Here is a 23724-nt window from a genome sequence, read left to right as displayed (position 1 = left end):
TCTAACATAGTCGATAGAATCCTTTTCTAAGGTTGGCCAAAAATAGCCCATCCTAAGAATCTTCTTTTCTGGTGTAGACCCGCTAGAGTGTGATCCATAGATGTTTGCATGGATTTCTTACAAAGTGACTCTTGAGTTATCCTTTCCAAGACATATAAAAAAAGTACCATCAAGACCTTTCCTATACATCATATCATCCACAAAAGTGTAGGATAGGATTTGTTGCATAAAATTATGTCTTAGATTCTATGAGAGATCAGATTGAGTGGTGATATCATGAATGTAGGTGATGATATGATCCTAATTGTGGGAATCAAGGGTGTCTATATGGAAAATAGTGAGGGAATCAAATTGAGTAATTACAAGATGAACCACCACTTATAATAAGAACTCATACTGCTCATGTTTCTCTAGTAACTGAAGCAAGGAGGCCAAGGTTGTCATCATGTCTGGTACTCTATTCTTATCTATAGGAGTTTGTTCAAAAGTGATGTAAGCAAAAAATGGCTTAATTACTTCCACCGTATTTTGTCATGTAATAACTTTTCATCCTTGGTTTGATACATGTCGGTGACATGATTAGTGATCATCTAGGAATATCCATAAACTTCTAGAACTATTAATTTCCATTCTAAGGCTATTTTGAAGACTAAGACTAAGGTGTCATATTCTATCATGTTTTCTGTGTAGGGGAAAAGTAGTTTTTAGGACTTGGGGATGGTAATGCCTAGAGGTGTAATGAACAAATTACTAGTTCCTGAACCATGGTGTCCATAAGAACCATCAATGTAGAGCTTCCAAGTGATTGACTCTTGTTGAAGAATGTATATATCTGGAAAATAAGATAAGATAGGATTTGAGCTCTCCATGGGCACATTTTCCAATTGGTCAAAAATGGCATGTTCTTTTATTTCTTTCCTATCAATATACTCAACATCAAACTCACTTAGGATCACTACCCACTTGGCCAATCTACCTTTTAATGATATCTTGTTGAGAAGGTATTTGAGGGTATCATTCTTAGAGATGAGTTTAACCTTATGTTACAAAAGATAATGTCATAGCTTTTGTGAAGAAAAAACTATTGCTAAAAAAACTTTTCCAATAAAGGTGTAATTGAGGTCATAGTCGACTAGGGTGCAACTTATGTAATAAATGTCCCTTTCTTTTCCCTAGTTATTTTTTTGTGCCAAGAGTCCTCTAATTAATTTATCTATTACATAAAATATTTAGCAAAAATGGTTTTTGTGATATTGGAGGTACCAACATAGGTGAATTCAGCAAGTAGTTTTTGAGTAAATCAAATACCATCTAGCACTAACCATCCCATTAAAAAATTATGTCCTTGTGGAGAAGGTGGATAAAAGGCACACTTAATTTTGCTAACTAAGAGATGAAGTGAAGGACTAATTAAAGTCTCCCTTAAAGATAACACAACCAACTAGAGCTCTTTGGAGGTTGCATTTTCATTATAGCTTGTACCTTTTCAGGATCAAACTCATTCCCTTTGGCTAAAACTATGTACCTAGGAGTTTTCTATATTTTATGTAAAATGTGCACTTTTTAGCGTTTAACCTAACTATGAATTCTTCTACGTGGGTAAATATCTTATCTAAGATGGGGAGATGGTTTTTTTGGGTATGACATTTTGCAAGGATATCATCAACATAATCTCCCATAAAAATGTGTAGCATGTCATGAAAGATATTGGTCATGGCCTATTGATAGGTGGCCCCTGCATTCTTGAGGCTAAAAGGCATGTCGTTCCAACAAACTATGCCCCAAGCATAGGTAAAAGTTTTCTTCTCTTGATCCTTTAGTGCTATCCTAATCTTCTTATACCCCAAAAATTGATCTGATTAGAGGATCTAGGACTATTACAAAGGAATGCTAACTAATTACACAAAGTTAATTTTAAAGCTTTAAATGAAACAATGAACATAATTAAAATAAAAAAACAACAAGATTAATTTGATAAAAGAGAAATTGGGAGAAAGAAGATGCAAACAATTTGATCTTAGAGTTCGTTCATATGGACAACATCTCTTGGTCCTACTCCAATAGGGGGACTAATCTAATTATCTCCAAAATTAGTTACAAATGTTTACAAAATCACTCCTTTCGAGTACAACAACATCATATTGTTTCAAAGTATAGGACAGATCACTTCACAAATCTCCCTTACTCTCAGCACTTGGACGTTCTCTCCATTTTTTGAATGAACTCTAAGAGCCTTCGAACCCCCTTTTCTACAAAAAATTAGCCTAAAATAGGAAAAACCTAAAAAATATAAAAACTAGGGCCTTTTAACAATCACCCTTCGAAAACACCTTCTAGCCATTTTCGAAGATTTGGCTTCATGTTAATTTTAGGGTAACAAATTGACAAATTAACCTTAATTTACTAAGGTTGGAAATTTTTTGGCTAAAGGTGAAATAGAAACTCATGGATGATAATTTTTAAGCGTTAAATTAGTGCAACGGTCAATTTTCTTTTATGGTAACCACCGGTCAGGAGTTCTAACCCCACCGACAGCTTTCTTTCTTTAAAGCTAGCACTAGCCAATGCTAAAAAATATATTGCTACCCATATGTTTTGAAACTTATTCTTGGTATAATGGTTGAAGCAATAGTTTTGGAGGTAATTGGTTGTGGGTTCAAATCTCACAAGTACATTTTTTTAATGTTTTTGCTAGCCAACTTCTGGTTGTCATGTCAGCATGAAGATCTCATGCTACTGTCATCATGAATTTTCCAAAAAAATTAAACTATTATATCTTTCACATACAGACTCTAATTTTGATGAAACAAATACCACTGGAAAGCTCTGGATGAGATCTTTGATTTGAAATCCACTAGTGACCACTTTTGAGATGATTATTTTTTCCACCTTTTGGCGAACTCTATACCTAGATTGGCTAAACTTTGACTAGCCATTACTCAACCATTCAAACTCCATTTTTACCAATTCAAATTGCATTGGGTCTAGAATTTTGAGAACTTTATCATGGTGTTGATTATTGGAGTTTTGGAGATACTTCAAATTTTGGTGCAAATATTCTCCAGATCAATCCTCCCCACTAAAGAGCTTTCGGACCTCTAAAAGTTTGGATTACTAAAAAACTAGGTGAGGGTATAGTTCCCTCACTTTACCAATCTCCATCCATCTTGCCTTGTTTGGATGCATCCCCTTCAATCCCACTAGGAGGTATTCAACTGGTCCTCTTTGTGAAGTTCTTACATTCTTGTCTAGGATAACATCTATTGGTAATTTTGACATATACTCTAGTGAAAGATCATCAACTAATGGAACCTGAACATTGATGTCTTCATCCAAGATCATTGGAGGCTCATACAACTTTAGATTCTTAACATTGACAACTAAGTAAATTTGCATATATGGAAGAAGATTAAGGTCAAAATCATTGGTACCGATCTTTTCCAAGATCTCAAAAGGACCATACCTGATAGGCTTGAGCTTCCTTCCTTCACCTTGCATTCTTTCCTTGCTGATATGTAACCAAACTCTATCACCAACTTGGAAATGGTGATCAATTCAATTCTTATCATGGCTAGCCTTGTATTTTTCCTGGCTCTATACCAACTATTCTTCTACTGCCTGATGGATTGCTTGGACCTTCTGGATGAACTTTAAAGCTCTTTCTACATCATGGCATCCATCTACAACATCATCCTTCCCAAAAGAAAAATCCATTGGTGTCTTTGGAAAGTAACCAAAGAAAATCTCAAAAGGAGACCTCTTTGTAGAAGAGTGTGTTGCATGGTTGTAAGTGCATTGCACATAGTGAAGACTTTCATCCCACAACTTAGGATGTGTACTATAGTAACCTCTAAGAAGATGAACCAATGTCCTATTGACTACCTCTATCTATCTATCAGTTTGCTGATGGAAGGTTGTACTCTTCTTTAGCTTGTTAAATTCCCTTAAGAATTGAGAATCTTGATCCAATACAATCAAAGTGGGTAACCCAAAATGAACCCATACATTTGGAAAGTACAAATGAGATGTCAGTTTAGAAATGATTTTCTTTTTACAAGGCATTAAAATACACATTTTTATGAACTGATCAACTACTACATAGAAATAATCATGACCCTCCCTAGACATAGGTAAACCCCCCACAAAGTCCATAGACACACTTTCCCATGGACGTGATGGTACAGGTAATGGTGTGTACAAACCCAATTTCCTATTACTTGGTTTGCTAGTTGCACACATTACACATCCTTTTATATACTTAGTGACAGTTTCTTACATATGAGGCAAGTAACAATATTTCTATAATTGAGCTAGCGTCTTACTTACCCCAAAATGTCTTGCAATCAAGGAGGTGTTTGCTTCATGGATTACATGTTCCTGTTCATCTTTAGGAATGCATAGTTTTCCCAAGTGGTACAACAAATTATCCTACACATAATAATATTTATGTTCTACATGTTTACCCTAGAGTAAAGCTGCATAGATATCCTTAAAGTTCTCATCATTAGCATATTGTTCTAAAAACCTTCATGAACCATAGAACTATTCTGATGGATTATAAAAGAATTCTTAACAGGAGGCCTAGAGAGCATATCTACTACTTTCTTATGGGAACCCATCTTATACTTAATTACCAATTGAAATTTTTGTAGAAAACCCATACACCTAAAGTGCCTACCTTGTTGCAACTTAGATTGTGAGTGCAAATATTGTAGTGGCTGGTGATCGGTGTGGATTATAGTTTCCTTTCCCATTGAGTAGTGCTTCCATTTTATAACACTTTGAACTAAAGCATAAAGTTCCTTATCATAACTAGGATAGTTACTCACGGATCGTAAAAAAGTTTGAGAGTGGTAGTAGACTAGTTTACGTCCTTGCATGATTATAGCTCCCATGGCAAACTTGCTTGCATCTATCTCAATCTCGAATGGTTGATGTAAATTTGGTAAAGCCAAAACTAGTGCAATGCTCAAATTTTCCTTTAAAGTGTCAAAAGCCTTCTATTATGGACCTGCCCACGGAAAAGTTGCCTTCGTACTGGTTAATGCATACAACGGTGATGCAATATAAAAGAATTTTGCAATGAACTTCCTCCAATATTGAACTGCACCTAAAAAGCTCCTGACTTCTATAATTGTACTTGGCTTAGGCCATTTTACAATACATTCAACCTTTACAGGGTCTACTTTCAATTGACCATTTCCTAGGACATAGCCTAAGTACACTAAGGATGTCTTAGAAAATTTGCATTTTGACATCTTTACATAGAGTTTTTATTTTCTCAATACAGCAAGAACTTTCTTTACGTGAATTACATGATCATCCCAAGGCTTACTAAATACAAGAATATCATCTAAATAGACTATGACACAATCATCAATAAAAGGATGAAATACATCATTCATGACTCTCATGAATGTAGTTGGTGGATTACAAAGCTTGAATAGCATAACCAACCACTCATAAAGTCCTTGTTTTGTCTTAAAATCAGTTTTCCAAATATCACTTTCTACAATTATTATGTGATGATATTTTCTATGTAAGTCTAGCTTAGTGAAATAAATTGCATGTTTCAATTGATCAAGTAAATCATCAATTCTAGGAAGAGGGTACCTGTTCTTTACTATTATCTTGTTCAAAGCCCTATAGTCAATGCATATTCTCCATGTCCTATCTTTCTTTGGAACCAACACAATAGGAGAACTACAAGGCGAAGTACTAGGATGGATAACTCCTTTCTCAACCAGCTCTTGAACTTGCTTCATGGTACATGCCAATATTAGGAAGTGGCACATCCTGTTGTAACTGAATTTCATTTTGAATCTCTCTCTTAGGATGTAACCCTTTTGGTTCCTGAAACAAGTCATCATAAGTGGAAATAATTTTGACCATATTAGATTTATGTTTTGGATCACTTCCCTTAAATTCCTCAGATGTTCCATCTTCTTTGGCTTTTACAATCATCATTACAAAATTCTTACTAGAGTTAACTAACCTTTTCATTTGACCAGCATTGAATAATGCTAGATTACTCTTAACCTTATGTGCTCGTACAATGTATTAAATCTTGTCTTTAAACAAATGATATTTAATTTCCCCCTATAGAAGATAGCCTGTTGATCATACAAATAGGGACTCCCAAGTACAAGACCACAAAAATATAGAGGGACTACATCACCTTCTACCTCATCCACAAAGTTTGCAATGATAGAAAATCTTAACTTACATTGCTTAGTTACTCGTAACTATGCATCATCGCAAACCCATCCAAGATGGCATGATTTTGGATGAGGCGTTGTAGTCAAATTAATCTTTTTAAAAACTTACTTAGATATCAAATTAATTTGAGAACCCATATCAAATAATGTATCGAGATGTGAAATAATTCATTCCTTTGCTTATCATTCTTAGGAGTAGATTCTTTACTTGTACTTGCACTTGTGCTAGAAGAATTCATAGTTGATGAGTGAGATATACCTTTTCCTTTACCTTGGATCCAAATAGAAACAATCTTTGTCTCATCTCCAAAGTCATATCCAAGATCTTGTTGAATTACAACAACAATTTTTTGTTTACCTTTGTTTCCACCATATCGCTTTGGCCTCTTTTCAGGATCTAGCTTCTAGCACTTGGAATCATCATTGTCCTCTTTCTTGCAATGTGAGCATGTGGGTTTCTCACCCTCTTTCTTTATTGTTTTTATCCTTTTACCCTTTCCTTTGCTTTTGGAAATTTCCTCAGACTTAGATGGTTTTTTACTAGACTTATCAATGAAAGTACCCTTAGCTCTTGATTCTAAATGTGTTTCCTAGACACATACTTCATCCAAATTACAAGGATTCAGGACAAGAAGAGAACGCCTTACGTAGGAATGAAGACCACCTATATACTTGAGTAAAGTGTCCTAGGTATACAATGGGACATTTAATGAAATAACATTTTTACAAAATTCATGGGTGTAATCCTAGATAGACTGACCTTTCCCTTGCCTAAAATGTTGCTAGTTCATCATTGACTATTGAATATGGCCTAGGGGGTAGAATTGCTTCTTTAAAGCACTAAAAAATTCTACCCAAGATAAATTGAACTTACCATGTTGTGAAGTTTCATTTTGAGTTCTACTCTCCCACTAGGTTAGAGCTGCACCACCTAACCGAAGTATGGCTAACTAAATTCTATCAACATCATCTACAAGGTTTTGAACTCTATAGTAGACTTCTACTTGTTGAATCTAGTCATCTAGTTTTTTGGAATTTAACTCCCCACAATATTTTGGCAAGTCAAACTTTACATAGAACTTGATTTGAGGCTTATGTCCACCCTTAAAAATATTCAAAGACATAGAATGGGTAGAAGAAGGAGAAGAGGAGGGAGAAGGAGAAGAGGGAGAATAAGGAGAATATGAAGGTGTCTTTTCTTGATCACAATAAACACCTTTCTTTTTCCCTTTGTCCTTTTGAGCTGCACATCATTGCATCTTCTCTTCTCTTTCTCATACCAAAACTTCTACCATTGTCTGCAAAGTCTAAAGAGCCTTCTAGATACTTTGGTCTTTCGAATCTTTTCAACCACCTTTATCTTCCATCTATAATGGTGGATTAGCTCTTCATTTTTCAATCTCAGGATTATATTCTTCAAGATCACCTTTGACTTGATTCAACCTGGATCTTGTTAACATTCAAATCTACAATACTAGTCCAACAAAAGCTCTAATACCAAATTTTGATCTGATTAGAGGATCTAGAACTATTATAGAGGAATGATAACTAATTACACAAAGTTAATTATAAAGCTTTAAATGAAGCAATTAACATAATTGAAATAAAACAAAAACAAGATTAAGCTAGTAAAAGAGAAATTGGGAAAAAGAAGATGCAAACAATTTGATCTTAGAGTTTGTCTGTAAGGACTATGTCTCTAGGTCCTACTCCAATAGGGGGACCGATCTGATTATCTCCAAAATTAGGTACAAATGTTTACAAAATCACTCCTTTCAAGTACAACAGCATCACATTGTTTCAAAGTACAAGACTGATCACTTCACAAATCTCCCTTACTCTCAACACTTGGATGTTCTCTCCATTTTTTGAATGCCCTCTAAGAGCCTTCCAACCCCCTTTTATTAAAAAAAATTAGCCTAAAATAGGCCAAAACTATAAAATATAAAAATAGGGCCTTTTAACAATCACCCTTCAAAAACACCCTTTAGCCATTTTTGAAGATTTGGCTTCATGTTAATTTTAGGGTAACAAATTAACAAATTAACCTTTATTTACTAAGGTTGGCATTTTTTGGCTAAAGGTGAAATAGAAACTCGCTGATGATAATCTCTAAGTGTTAAATTAGCACAAAGGTCAATGGTCTTTTATGATAACCGTCGGTCGAGGGTTCTAGCCCTGCTGACAGTCTTCCTTTTTTAAAACTGGTGCTAGCCAATGCTTAAAAATATATCGCCTCCCATATGTTTCGAAACTTATGCTTGGTATAGTGCTTGAAGCAATAGTTTTGGAGGTAATTGGTTGTGGGTTCAAATCTCAAAAGCGATTTTTTTTTAATGTTTTTGCCAGCCAACTTCCAGTTATCATGTCAGCATGAAGATGTCATGCTGACATCATCAGGGTCCTTTTTCTCCAACAAATTTAAACTGTTATATCTTTCACATACAAACTCTATTTTTGATGAAACGAATGCCACTGGAAAGCTCTTGACAAGATCTTCAATTTGAAATCTATTTTTTTACCACTTTTGAGATATTTTTGCATCTTTTGGTGGCCTCTATGCCTAGTTTGACCAAACTTTTATTGGCCATTACTCAAGCATTCAAACTCCATTTTCACCCATTCGAATTGCATTGGGTCCAAAATTTTGAGAACATTATCATGGTGCTGATTATTTGAGTTTTTGAGATACTTCAATTTTTGGTGCAAATATTCTCTAGATCAAAAACCCATCCATGAGTCAGAACATCGAAGGAAATGTTGTCAAATATACAATTATGTTGATGTTGGTAAGGGAGATATCATGTTTAGGACATGTTTTTTTACATTCTAGAAATCAATACAAATGTATATGCTACTATCTTTCTTTGATATAGGATAAATGTTTGATATCCATGATGCATAAGCTAAGGGCAGGATGAAGTTGGTATTAAGTAGTTTCTCTAGTTCTATTTTGACTAGCAAGGCTTTTTGGTTATGTATTTTTCTTATCTTTTTCTTAACTAACTTGGCCTTTGAAGAAATGTTGAGGTAATGGAGGATAAGAGTTTAGTCTAACTCGAGCATGTCTTCGTAAGACCATGCAAAGTTTATTTGCCTATCTTTAAAGAAGTGAATGAATGTGCTTCTTTATTTTGTGTTTAAAGACTATTCCAAATGGATTATTTTGGGTTCCTATTGTGTCCCAATTTTGACTTTCTCTATAGGTTCAATTAGGATAGATAATATTTCCTTTGAGTGATTGAGTAAGGTATCAATCATCTCATTTTTAGGTGCCACAGTTGGGTTTTCACCTTTATATGCGATAGTTCTATTTGTTTTGATATTTTTCTTGAGATTAGCTACAACCTATTGCTGGCCATTACTGCTTTGGTATGCCTAGTTAGTTCTGTTATGACTGAGATGATTAATATTAGACCTATCTATGTGCATTTCTCATATTCTTTGTCGATGAGATGGTTTGACCATATTAAGGTAGATGAAGAAATCATGGTTAGTGTCAGAGTTAGGAATATGGTGAGGATCAGTTGTATCATAGCTTATGAGCTTGGAATGGACTAAGGTGAGTAGTTTATAATATGAATAGGATTTAATAGGTCTTAAAGACATGACCTTGTTTGATGCTTCATAAATTTTATTAGTCAAGTCTATAACATGTGCTTCCTTTAGAGTGTTAAGAAAAGTAGAGCTAGTAAGTAACTCATAGTAGTCATCTTTGAGTTCTACTAGAAAGAAGTCAGGAAATAGAATTTGAAACTTAAACCCTTCAATAGGTTCAACATCCTCATATGATGTAATGTGATGTGTCCATTCTATATCAGCCTCTAAGTTGTTTTGATGTGTGTTAGCTCCTGGTGAAGTAAAGTCTAGATGAGAGGTTAATCTTTGTGTAATTAAAACTATTGGATGTGAGAATGTGAAAAAAATAACATTATTTATCATGAATGGACTCTTCAGATAGCAATTCAAATTCCCACTTGGTGGAATCAACATCATCTTTTTTATTAGAGATGTCCATGAATGGTCCCCTTGTAGGATGGAATACTAGGATAGAAAAGTTTACATTCTTGTTTGGATAGGTTTACATTGTTGTTTTCAGCCACTTTGGGGTTTTTGACATATTTTTCCTTGGGTACCCATACCAAGGTGGAAGATGAGGAATCATTTTGTGTGGAATGGGATCTAGAAGTGGCCTATGCACTGTCTTGTTTAGTGTACCTTGCCCCTATTTTTGATCTATTACACCTAAACTATGCTGCTTGGTGTTCGATGATGCTTTTTCCTTTCCCCCAAAGGACCATCACCTGTATATCTAAAAAAATTCATTAAGTCAAAAACTCTCCCATATAGGTGATCGGAAATGTCAAAAATTTTCACTAATTTCCTCTATGGAGCTTAAAGGTACAATATTTTCTTTGATAAAATGTACATGGTAAACCTTAATGGTGGATGATGAAATGTCATGAGATCTTAGATAAAGTGGAGGATCAAATAGGGATATTGACTACTAACCTACCCTTTTGTGATGTAGTTTTCAATTCCTATCAAACTCTTTTATGAGCCTATCTATTTCTTTATAATGTGATTGTTTGGGGTCTTTTAATGATGATGGTAAAGGAAGGGAAGAACTTGAACAAACAATTGTCACTTTACCCTATGATGTAGATTAGTGGACATTATCTTGGCTAGTAGAGCATGAAGTGTCTATTGATGTGGATTGACTGATATCATTTGTTGGGGTGTCAGTTTCCTCCCTGTTATGAGGAACAAGGGAGTTACAATATTGTGCAAGGTTTTGATCCCCAGGTATGGTCACCTCTTGACACATTTATGGGAATTTGAGACATTAATGGTAAGTGGAAGGATCAACTTGCATGTCGTGGATCCATGGCCTTCCTAATAGGATATTGTAAGCTAATCTTAATTCCAAGACTTGACAAACAATTTCTTTTACAACTAGACCTATCCTAATTGATAGAATGACCATTTATTTGGAAGATCTCTCCTCGTCATCATAAGCCTTAATGAAAATTTTATTTTTGGGTTCCAAAGAATCTTCTATATACCCTAGAAATTTTACCAAATTTAGTGTGCAAATTTTTAGTCCTCCATTTTCAATCAAGGCTCTTTTAACTCTATTTCTATGGATAAACACTTCAATGTGAAATGGGGATTTTTGGGGATGACTGATTGACATGTCATCATGAGTAGAAAAGAATACATACTGAGGTGAAACAAGGTTATTCACCATGTTTTGAAGTCTAATAATATCAAGGTCATTTGGTACTAAGGCTTTGGTGAGGATCTCTTTATGCTCAACAAAAATTCACAAATTGAAAATAGAGATATGGGTAGGAGTCTCTAATAACTAGTTGAGTAAGTTGTATTCGGATAAGGTGGAACTTTTACTTGCATGAATAGAACTTTTCACGGGGTCTAGTAGGATTATTTTAGAGGCTAGACCTTGGGTAACAATGCTTGATGATTGCTTTTTATTTTTTTCTTTAATTATTATGACATTCACAATGTCATCAAATCCAAAGAACATGTTGATGGTATTATCACAGTGATATGCATAATTAACCTTATCATGGAAAGGTGCATTCTAAGTTTCTCTAGAGGATTCGCCCTTTTCATTTCTCATGAAAGGGTTCTTGAAGGCCATGTGGTGTTCATTATTGTGAAGGATATTCACTTTAATAGTTCCATCATTAATTAATTTTTGTATAACCCCCTTAATGGTGTAATAATTATTTGTTAAGTGCCCCCTATTCTAGTGGTAGGCACAAAAGTGTTTGTCACTCCACCATTTTAGTTTAACCAACAGTTCATAGAGTTTGTCCTCGGGGAGTACAATAAGTTCATTGGCCAATAGTGTTTGTAAATAACTCTCATAAGACAACCCAATAGGCGTATACTCCTTGGGTATGCTAGAAGACTGATATGCTCTTGGAGGAGGAGCTTCATTATAAGTGGCTTGCTGATTAGATGATGAGGAAGTAGTTGTGTGTTATTAGTAAAATGGACAAGAATTATCTTGGCTAGGTGGTTTGGGTCTAGTATTTACATTGGTATTATTGATGATAGGATATTGGTAGTTTGCATGGGGTTAAGTTTGTGGTTTAATAAGGTTAGCTTCAACCACCCCATAGTTGACTATATTTTTATTGTTATTTCTCCACCATAACTTTTATTGGTGGATTGATCAAATGAATTATGATTCTATGAGGATTTGTTTGAGAAACCCTTACCATCTTTTAATAACTTAATAATCTCATTATTTATCAAGGTCTCTTCTACCTTATTGGAATTCTCTGAGTTAGTCTTAAAGTTTTTAGGTTGTTGGAGTTGAAGCTAGTAGTTCGTGGGTTTAGACAGAATATTGATGAAGATGTTGGTCTTCTCTTTGTTTGGGATGTCTCTATGGTACTTGAGAAATGTGTGTCTTTGCCTCTGTAGGAAGACAATCATCATAACTTCTCTTTCAATATTGTAAGAGTATTGAGTGATGAAAATGGAATCCAATTGATCAAAGGATTTAATGCTAGAGGGTAGCTCGAAGAACTGCTTGATGGCTATCACTTTGAGGCTTCTAGGAAATAGATGGATTAGATTAGTTGTGTCATGAACAAACTCCATACTTAGAGTATAAAATTGTCGAAGATGGTCTTGGGTATCCAACGTACCAAAATACTTTTCATATTTTGGTATTTGTATATTCTATGGGAAAGGTGTAAAGATGGTGTTTTTATCAAATGGAAGAGGACACATTTTTTTAAGGATAAATTATGTAGGATGGATCCTTCCTAATTTAATCCTCTCCATTTATAATTGTAGCTCTTATATTTTTTGTGTAACATCTAACACTGACTCTTCATCATCTCATTTAAGATTGGTTACATCAAAATTGGATGATAATTTTGTGCCTTGTTGTTCTAGTGCTAGTATGTATCTTGTCTATGATATCGGCAAGCTCAGGATTTTACTAAAAATCCTTAATTTTGGTTTCCATGCTCTTTTTGTATAATGTATTGTATGAACACATTTTGGCAAAAGGTTTTGAATTTTGGTTGAACAAATTTAATTTGTAAGTAACTGTATTTGATTAGAAATTCCTTGGTCTGAAAAGTTCAATAAGATCTAAAGATTGCATGTGCTTGATGTTTCTTTTGTCAGTTTTGGCACTCACTCATATAGGTGATCATTATATTTCTTTCTGCTTTGTGACTATACTAGTTTTATGGAGTGACATGAGATGTGGATAGGATTCCTCTAAATTTTATGCATTTTAATGATATGAGTTTTTCTATTGGCAATAGTTCATTTGGAGTAACAAGCTATATTTTAAAAAGGTGTTTGGTACTATTGATAATGATGAGCTCACTTTTGTTAAGTTAGGTAGGGAGCAGATGTGTATCTTCAAATGTTTCTTTCTTGATATGTGAGGTGAACCAACAATGACTATTGGATTAAAAATATCTAAATGGAACTTGTAACTTTTCTTCTTTCAAAAATGGTTACGATCAATTTTCAAATCTCTCAGCCTTGCAAGATGTAATTGAGGAAAAAAATGTATCTGAATCTATTATTTGTTTTCAAGTGTCACATATGCAAATAGCCTCTATTTTAATTTTTTTCTAAAATATTTTATTTTAATTAGTGTATAAACTATTTTATTGTTCACTACGCATTGTTTTGTAGAGAAAATGCATTGTTTACATGCTTAGATGCAATATTTTATAAATTAAATGCATTGTAATATAGAGAAAATACATTATTAAATGTTTAGATGCACTATAATAAAATTCAAATGTGTTGTTTAAAATAGTAAATGTTCTATTTAAGACTTTTCAACAACATTCTTATTTTGAGCTTGGTTTTCATATCAGTTTGTAGTTACATCTTGTTGGAAGGAGTACGATCCAACCTGTAGTTTATTATTAAATTTTAAAACAAATCCAAGCACAATAGTAGTAGAAATGAACATAAAATATGAAACTGTATGCAACTAAACAATGGAAGAAGAGAGCTTCCTAACAAGGTTGTCTATAGCTAGTGACTAGTGGGTTTTAGGGCTTAACCAACAATATTAAAATTTATCTCTCTTGTGACAAAGATCTTACCACCAACACTAAAGAAATTTGGCATAATCCCTTATAGGATTAATAGAAGAAGGATATATTTAAAACATGGTTGGCTTTCATTCAATTCAAAATACAAGACTAGAAGACATTCCCTCTCATCGACCCTACTAAGAAAAATCTTGTGAGGTAACCTTTCTTGGCTGATTATAGCTAGCTAATAGAAAGAAAAAAATGTAGAAATCAAAAATAGGTTTCAAAATTTTATCACTCTAAAAGAGTGAGAGAATATCCCTATTGCCTTGAGCTCTAAAACACAATAGATATAGTTGTTCAATTATGATCCCTTTAACTACAAAAGACAAGGGTCTTCTACTTAGGTTATATGTTGGTTCTTAACTCTTTTGACTATAACTAATCCTTATAGAAGGTCTAGAATTTTGATCAACTAAAAAGAGTTGAGAACATAGGCCTACTTTCATTTATGTCAATAAGATCAAACCTTTCTATTAAACTAATTCTCAAATTAGAAATGTTGCACTTTGAGTTGAAAAAGGGACTAGGTCCACTTACCTAGTTCAATGCTAGTAAGAGAAAGGCACACTTCTAAGGGTCTTCACTCCTATCACATGTTTTCAATGACCTCAGTGTTCCCATTAGTGTTAAAGAGATCTATAAAGAAACAATAATTATATCTACAAGTCAGATTCAATAATTTATGACTTTGATCAAAAGCACTACAAAAATTAGCATTCACATTACAAAATGTATTAGGTGCACTATTTAAACTAGTAAATATATTATAGAGAGTGGAAAATGCACTAAAAAATGCTCTAAATGTGATACACAATATTTTGAATGTGCTATAGTGAAAATACCATTCAAAAGTCTTAAAATAGAGCTCAAATGTATTGTAGTGTCAAAAAACTTGTATATTTGGTCTTCATCAACTCGAGAATGGCTTTGAGAGATTGTTTTTTTTGTTACAAAACTTTCAAAATATTGTAGAACCTAAAAATAATCATATTTTTACAAAAAACTATAGGAAAACATAGATCTAAAAAAATGAAAAAATTAGCAAGAAACTTTTAGAACAAAGACACTTTAACACAAAGCCCCACGGTGGGCGTTATAATGTATAGGATGAATTTGTGTATTCATGAGACCTTAGAGAAAAGTGCAAACAAAATGACAATAAACTAATAATCTAAACCCAAGAGAACATTGTCAAACCAAGACTCTATGTACATCCCATGTTTCCCTAACTACAATTGCTAGGATTACTCTCAAACTAGCATCTTAGTGACAGTTCTAGAATGGGAGTATGCCATAAATGCAGATCTCCAAACATGTATGCAAGATCTATGAGATAATGCATATTATATGAGTACAATAACCCAAGAATGCTATGATATGAGAATACAATGAATAACATGTGCTAATTGATGCTAAATAACATGAAAGGAATGCTAAAATGCTAATAAAATGATGTGTAATTGCTATAACAATGTTAAAAGATGTTAACTCTAAATGTGCCTATAGTGTAGATACCAAAAACTTGGGTTCTTTGGCTCTTCAATTTCCCTCCTATTTATAAGATATTGGAAGGGGTTGGGGTAAAGATCAGGGTTTCACTTTTGACTAGAAGGAAATGATAAAACTACAAGTGTCTTATAAAGAACGAAGAGAAAAAGTCCAAGAAACTTAATTTGTGAAGATAAAAGAAGATTTTTTAAAATTCTTTTTAATGTAAAAAGGAGGAATTTCACTTTTGAGAAGATAAATGGATTTATTTATTTATTTATTGTTCCATTTATTTTCTTTTTTTTGTCTTTTCCTTTTTCTTTTTTTAATTTCATTTTATGATTTATGAATTTATTTTCCTCTTTCTAAAATGATTTAGGTACTTTTTGATTTGATACTTGATAGTTTGATTGATATTTGACTTGATATAATGAATGATTTTAAAGTTTGATGTGTTCGTATTGAATTCTTAATTCACATCATTTCATCAAAATTGCATTATTTATATTTTTGCCAATTTTGGGTGTCTATAGTAACTTTTTATTTTTCTATATCAATAATAGGTATGGTGTACACCTCCATCTTTTCTTTGATGTTTTCCTTATTTGGTTTTTCACTAGAGCTTCTTGTTAGTGTTTTAATACTACGAGCCTAAAATAAACTGGAATAATAAATAATGCTATACCTCAAAACTAGCTGCTTCTCATTTTAAGAAAAAACCATTTAGATCTAGACCAACTAATGAAGCAAGAGTTCTTCCTGCACTGTGAACTCTACTAACCAAGGTGGATTTACCTAGAGATTTCATAATTTGTGTACATTTTCATATCACATATCTCTTTAAAAGAAGATTTGGTCTCTTAATCTTCTTGGAATTGAAACCAACTAATGAATTATAGTAGCTAATTACAATCTCAAAAGTTATTACAATAAGTGAAAGATGAACATATGTTTTTCTATTATAGACTTTAGATATTGATTTGATTTTAAACTAATTTGTGCTATTGAAATGTTGCTTCAATTTCAGTCTTAACTGATGATCATTCCCTTATCCATTTTACATAGAGTCATATTAGTGAATTTTGATCTATTTAATTGAATTACAACTAAATTTATTAGCTCTTAACCCTAAATCTCATTCTTATGATATTTCTTTAATATATTTAGAAACACTATCAATTCACATAAGAATTTAATTACTTGGTTGATGAAAAGAAATAATGAATTGATATACAACCTATGGAAGCTGCATTAAAACTTAAATGACAATTTCTCATTTAGTCTTAGAATAACCATTATATGAAAAAGGAAATAGAAACCTAGGACACGTATATTTAGTAATTACTATCTTTGATGTGATATCCTTAAGAATGATACATTTTTTGATACAAAACCTAAATTATTGCTCAAAATAAGACAAGTATTTCATTCATTCATCACCTTGTTCTTGACATAGAAATTTGAAACAACATACATTTGACACAAAATTTTGATTGAATATAAATATTATTAGCACTAAAAGAAAAATTGAATTTAGAGTCTCATTCTATGTCTTGGAATTATTTTATAAGACAAGGATTTCATACAAGCTATAGATAGGACAAAACATGTCAAATTTCATTCAAAAAAGGTACAAAGATATTAGAAACTTTATCTTGAAAACATTCTTTGTACTTGGAGAAAAGATAGCAAGTAGTTCAAAAAATAGCAGGTGTCATTTTCTCTCCAAGTATAGTCTAAGTTTATCTTTGTACATGTTTCCAAGATGAACATGTGTAGCATTTTAACAACCTATTAAAATCACTATCCTTTCTCTATTTTTTCTTTTCTACCAATCAACTATGATCTCTAACTACTCAATCATTATCCCTAGATGGTAAGTTCTTTATACCTATCATGACCTCCTAGATGGCAATATTAATTTCAAAGAATGACCAAGTGGCATCTTTGATCATATTCAATTCATTGAGGCACTTATTCAATTTTACATCTATGATGATGTTCACTTTTGTAGTAACCTTTCCCATCTATGATTCTAGTTTATACAACAAATCAATCATTTCATAAACTGTTGATAAAACCACCTTATTGTTATAATATGAAACATATTTCACATGCTTTAGAATGTCATCAAAACAAGATGACCATTCCTGCCACTCTTTTATGCTCTAATTTTCATCTATAATTTTAGGCATAAAGCTTAGATTCCCTATAGAAATTGTTTTCATTTTTTTCTATATTAGCTACAATTTTCCCAAGAAGAAAATATTTAATCTGTTAACCTTTTGAATCAATTTTCTACTAAGGATAATTACCTCATTGGGTAATTTTATTTTTTTTTGTTAGCACGGGTAAAATATTTTCATAGAACTATGTATATGAACCTATTGAGCTATCATTTTGCACAATATTTAACAACATGAATCCTTTTGAACTCCTCTCTTGAAAAGATAATCTGGGAGAAAATCAAAGGTTCTATGCAATCTTGCAGCCTAGTAGAATCTTTGCAGTTAAGGATAAATGTATTTGTTCACATGAAGGCCTTTGTTGGTTTTGACTAGTTTCATATAAGATGTTCAATCTTCTTGTTGTTTCAAAATTAAGCACAAAAAGAGATGTTTTTTCTTTTCTATTTTCTATTTTTTAAATGAATGCAATCTCAAAATGCAACTATATAAATTCCTAATTTAACCAATTGTTTTTAAAGCAAAAGACAAAGATAAGGTAATGAGAGATGAAAGAAAATATCAGGGATGGGAAATTCCTAATGGACATAAACCATGGTAACAACATGTTTGTAAGTTAAATTATTGAAAACATCAGGTAGGAAACCAATGAAAGTAAGAGTGCTTCCTAAAATCTATTAATTCAATCATCGATGAGCATTTAGTAAAACCAAAAGGTGTTTCACTTCTTATCAAATCATAAGGTTGTGGAAAGTCAACTCATGTGAGACAAGAAGCTATGAAGGAACAATAGCGTGATCTCTTCTCTAACTCAGTATGTTAGAAAAAATTTTCAACATGAGGAAAACACTAGAACTAAAAGATCACACAATCAAATCAATGCAACAAAACTATTGGCTCCATTATTGTCATGAACAAGAATCCATAAAAATAATATACCCTGCAAGAATAACTACACTCAGAATGAGACCACCAATCATATATTTTACTACATTAAAATAATATCCTAGAATACATGTTACAATCTTCAATTTAAAAGAAATCATCTCCTCAATTTGTGCTAAGAGTGAGAGATCTCTTCATGCAAATACATGCTTAAAACTAATATTAAAAACTAATTATGTAGAAATTGGCTCTCTAAATTGTGCTAAGTAGGACTCCACCCTTGTTTATATTAATTAATAGCTGCATGAGCCTTTACATTTCTTACAACAAAGAAAGTAGTACATAAGGAGGAAGCTATAAGAAGATCTAAGAGTCCCTAGAAGCTCTAAAAATGGAAGATTAACCTTCTCTAACCATTTATACGAGTTAAAATACCATCTAAATGATTTTTTGGTGCATAGGAAGATCTAAATTTGAATCTAATAGTTAACTTTTGGTGCACCTCTAGAATAGCACACCTTGTGCACCTTGGTGGTAAGCTCAATTTTTTTTCCCCAAGTGTTAGAACTGAATTTCTAGCTTCTAGGTTTCCTTCCCCTTTATACCAAATCTATGTTTGGATGTTTTCTCTTGAATTTTTTTCTAATATTCAACACTTTGGAAGCTTATAATAAATCTAATGTTTTATACCTATCTATAATTGTCTGTGAGTAGTTACTAATCTACATACAAATATCCACAAAATCATCTAGTTTAGTTTCTAGCTCCAACAATATCTCTTCCATCCTAAATGCCTATTTGATATGTTCTTCTAACAAAGAATATTCAAAGGTTTTCCAAAACTATTCAACCACTAATTATACTATAATGAATTTAGTTGTTGACTCATCCTAAAAAATATCATGGTAGGGCATCACTGCAATACTTCTTAGCTTAAAAAATCTACTCTTCTGTTTAATATTTCAACTTCTTAATATCTTTGTGAAATTCTTTCATTACCGTATTTCCAGTAGCTATCTTCTCAACCCAGTCTTCCAATTTATCAATCTCATCCATTGGATACACCTCTATGTGTGTATAATACCTTTGACCTTTTATGGTTTGAAGAACTTGAAGGTCTTTTCCCTAGGTATGTAGGCTATACATCATCCCAAAATTTTGGTCCACTATGGATACCGATTTATCTACATTAGTAGTGTAATGTGTTTAAATTACGCTATATAATTCATACATCTTTATCCTTAGAATTTCTATTCCATTTCTCACATACATCCAAAAATGAATCTAACTATATACTTTTCTTATATCTCATCTCCAATGTCATAGCAAGAGTAGTCTATGGATTATCTAGGTTAGTGGGACCCACAAATTCATGAAAGTAGCCTCTAAAGAGCTTACTTTTCTTACTCAATGTCACCAACTCTGACTCATATTTGTCCACCTACTTAAAAACCTCCTTTACTACCATAGTGATCAAAAATTTAGTAGTGTTGACTATGGGATTTCCTAAGATGACCTTCTTGATCTGGTATTCATTAGGAGTCAAATCCTCCATGTTATCATGTGTAGGACAAATGGGATTATGTATAAACAAGTCCTAATCTTGGTTCTTCTTTACAAAAACCAATGTTTATGCACCACCCATAGGTGGCTAAGGATTCTTGATAGCTTCCAAAGACTCTTTCCTACTCCCCTCTCTATTTAAGCTCAATTGCCTCTTTTGTCTAACAACTTCCCTCTTTAGCCAAGATGGTATAGATCCCATAGGAGACATGCATTTGGATGAAGAGGGAGTTTGGCTTGCCAACCCTTTTCCCTTATCACTCATTTTTGGAGTCTTCTCCTTCTAAGAGACATCTACCTTTGGAGGTTATGTATCTATTGTAGCCAATTTTCTTGCCTCTATATCCTTAAAAGTTAGCTGAGATTCTTCATGTATCTACCCCTCATCTAATACTTCATCAGCTAGCCTTTTTTTTGGTTCTTCTCAATGTACTACTTGTCCTTTTTCTTCTTTGACAAGAGGAAGTGGAGTGGTATATCCATTTTCCAAGACGACAAGTCCTAAAATGGTGGGGCTGATATACCTAGAAACCCTTATGATCAAGGTGGCATTTGGTTCTAATCCTCTCCCAAAGGTTTATCATAGGTGTATCTCATATGTTATCACCCATCATTTTAGTCCCTATGAGCATAAAATAAAAATTAGATATGTTGAAGAAATTTTTTTCTAGCCCTTCCTACTCATTAATCCACTATTACTTCTCATCTTCAAAAGGAATTTCCTGAATAGGTTCCTCAGGAATGAATGATGGTGTTATTACTAAGCTCCTTCTTCTTTCTTCTATTGTTTCCTTGGCTAAATGAGTCACATGCCTCAAGGGAAGATTATCTTCTTCTCCTTCTTCATCATCCACTTTAGGGTTGGTTTCAAGCACTAAAGGGATCAAAGTGACCTTCATTTGTATCATTTTCCTTCTTGTCCTTTTCACAATAGGTTAAACCCTAGCTTTCTTTGGAGCTACAAGAGAGGCTTCTTCCTCTCCAGCTAGTGGAATCACCTCTTGTGCTTCATAGTATTATTCCTATCCATATTCTACTCGGGTAACTTGTGCAATATATTGAGCTTGAGCCACTTCATCTTGAGCCTCTATATTATTTTATACTTGAGCTGACTCTTCTTGAGGTACTTCATATTCAAGATCCAATTGTTTTTGGGAATCTCTTTTTCTCTTATTATTTCCTTTATTTACTCTAAAGTACCCAACATCCCTGTCATATTTATATACAATTTTTGGCATAATTGGAGATTGGGCAGGGAATTTGGGCACTGTAACTTTTGCATTATTACCCTTTACTAGGCGTGCTATGGCTTGGAAGGTGATAGTCTATAGAACTGGGTCAAGGTTAAAAGGCTTCTTGATCTAGTGCCTTCTTAACTAAATTATGTGCATATCCCTATGGTTTATATCTACATTTTCATCTTTTTCAATCTACTTATTCATAATAGATCTACCATATGTCTTGTCTTTGTTATACAAGGGATCCAAGACATGTTGAGTGTCTTGTTGAACAACTTTGAGAAGTACCTTTATTATTAAGGTGCTCCTTGCCAAATATGGATTCATCCTACAATAATCCTTTATTCAGATATGATAGTCATCTATTGTGTTCATCCAATGATCTTCAATGACATCTTCATGCACAAAATGTTTCCTCACTAAATGCTAAACTCTACCACTATTGTCAAAATAGGGACAAGGGGAGTTGTAATCTTCCAAGGGATATTGATTCCACTCTAAGTCAAAGGTCATGATTTCCTACTTCTACATCACCTCAAATACACCTATAGTAATAGGCCATACCCATGTCTTCTTATGCTATTTTATCACTCTGTCATATGCAGATGTGAGTTGTCTTGCAATTTTCAACAAAATGAGTCTATCTGATGTATATCTTGGGAGCTTCTCAAGATTCACCAAATGTTATACTAGGTACCCTTAGGTAACTGTATGTTTTAAATTGGAAGCAATAGGCGCTAATATTTGTGATCCTTATTGTTTCCTCTACTAACATCCTAGTAGCATAATTACCATGTATCAAAAAAATGATTGCAAATATAAAAGAATCATTCCATTGGAAATATTAGATATGTAAGGCTATTGAGATGGGAGGGGTGAATTAGTAACTAGTAATACTTTAACTTATTTCACTAGTTAATCCTTCATATAATATTATGACCTAATAGCATGTATGAAAGAATAAAAGTAGTAAAAAATTCATAACACTTTGATACAGTATATGGTGAACTAGAAACCTTCCAAATAGAAAGTAAAATTGGGGTGGGCATGATACCCACAAGCTTTAGTACTCTAGTATAAATTTGGCATGTTAAGGTTTATAATTGATCACTTCTGATGATCTTCCCTTTTAGGAGCAATAAGGACTACTAGGTCCACCTTCTGAAAGGATTTATTAAAAAAAAAATTAAGTATGCAGTCAGTAAAAGGATTTGACAAGGACTATTAAGTTAACCTTGTTAAAGGATTTAACTAATACACCTGTTATGATGAACTAGTGGCTAATCTATAATCTGTAACTCTAATTTTCTAGTTGAGATTCCTTTGAAATGTAAAGATCACCTTGTTGTGATAGATAAATCTTTGATGTCCCTTATATTGGTTGTAGCCTTATCAATTCACACTTCTATTCATATTCACTTGATATATTTTTTTTGGATATGATATAATTTGTTACATATATAGAAATCTAAATCAAAACTTATTGGATTCAGCTGCAATAAAAGTTTCCATAAAAATTACAAATTTGGCCCAACCACTGGTACTTGGGTTCTGAAAATAGAATAAATGATTTATGATACTCAACAACCATTTTCAACACTCATCATGGTCATGGACTCAGTAGACATAGAAGATCAGTCCATAATAATTACTTATAAGTAGCTTGAACTCAATCAACACTATATGAATTAGTGAACACTGTTAAACTTGGCATATAAACTGAATCACTTGGTTGAAATTGCATGGTTCAATTTAAAATAATACTACAAGTTTGGTATAAATGGAATCACTTGGTTAACACACCTTAGCTTGGTCAACACTAGATTCACATCATTGATACTGAGAGCTTGGTAGAAACTACAAAGGATAATTGATATTATGCAACTTGGTTAATACTGTGAAGCTAAGTTAGCAATAGCATTGATGAACTAGGTAGATATTGCTCACCATACACTAAATAAAATATTTGGAATTCAATAGCTACTATATACATAGACTACTTAGCTCGATAGTAACTATAACACATGGT

The sequence above is a fragment of the Cupressus sempervirens genome, chromosome 7 (assembly GCF_028749045.1).
Source record: "Cupressus sempervirens isolate cs-2001-9-10 chromosome 7, ASM2874904v1, whole genome shotgun sequence".
In the NCBI taxonomy this organism is placed as follows: Eukaryota; Viridiplantae; Streptophyta; class Pinopsida; order Cupressales; family Cupressaceae; genus Cupressus; species Cupressus sempervirens.
The sequence above is the reverse complement of the archived record's forward strand: the minus strand, read 5'-3'. Positions refer to the sequence as shown.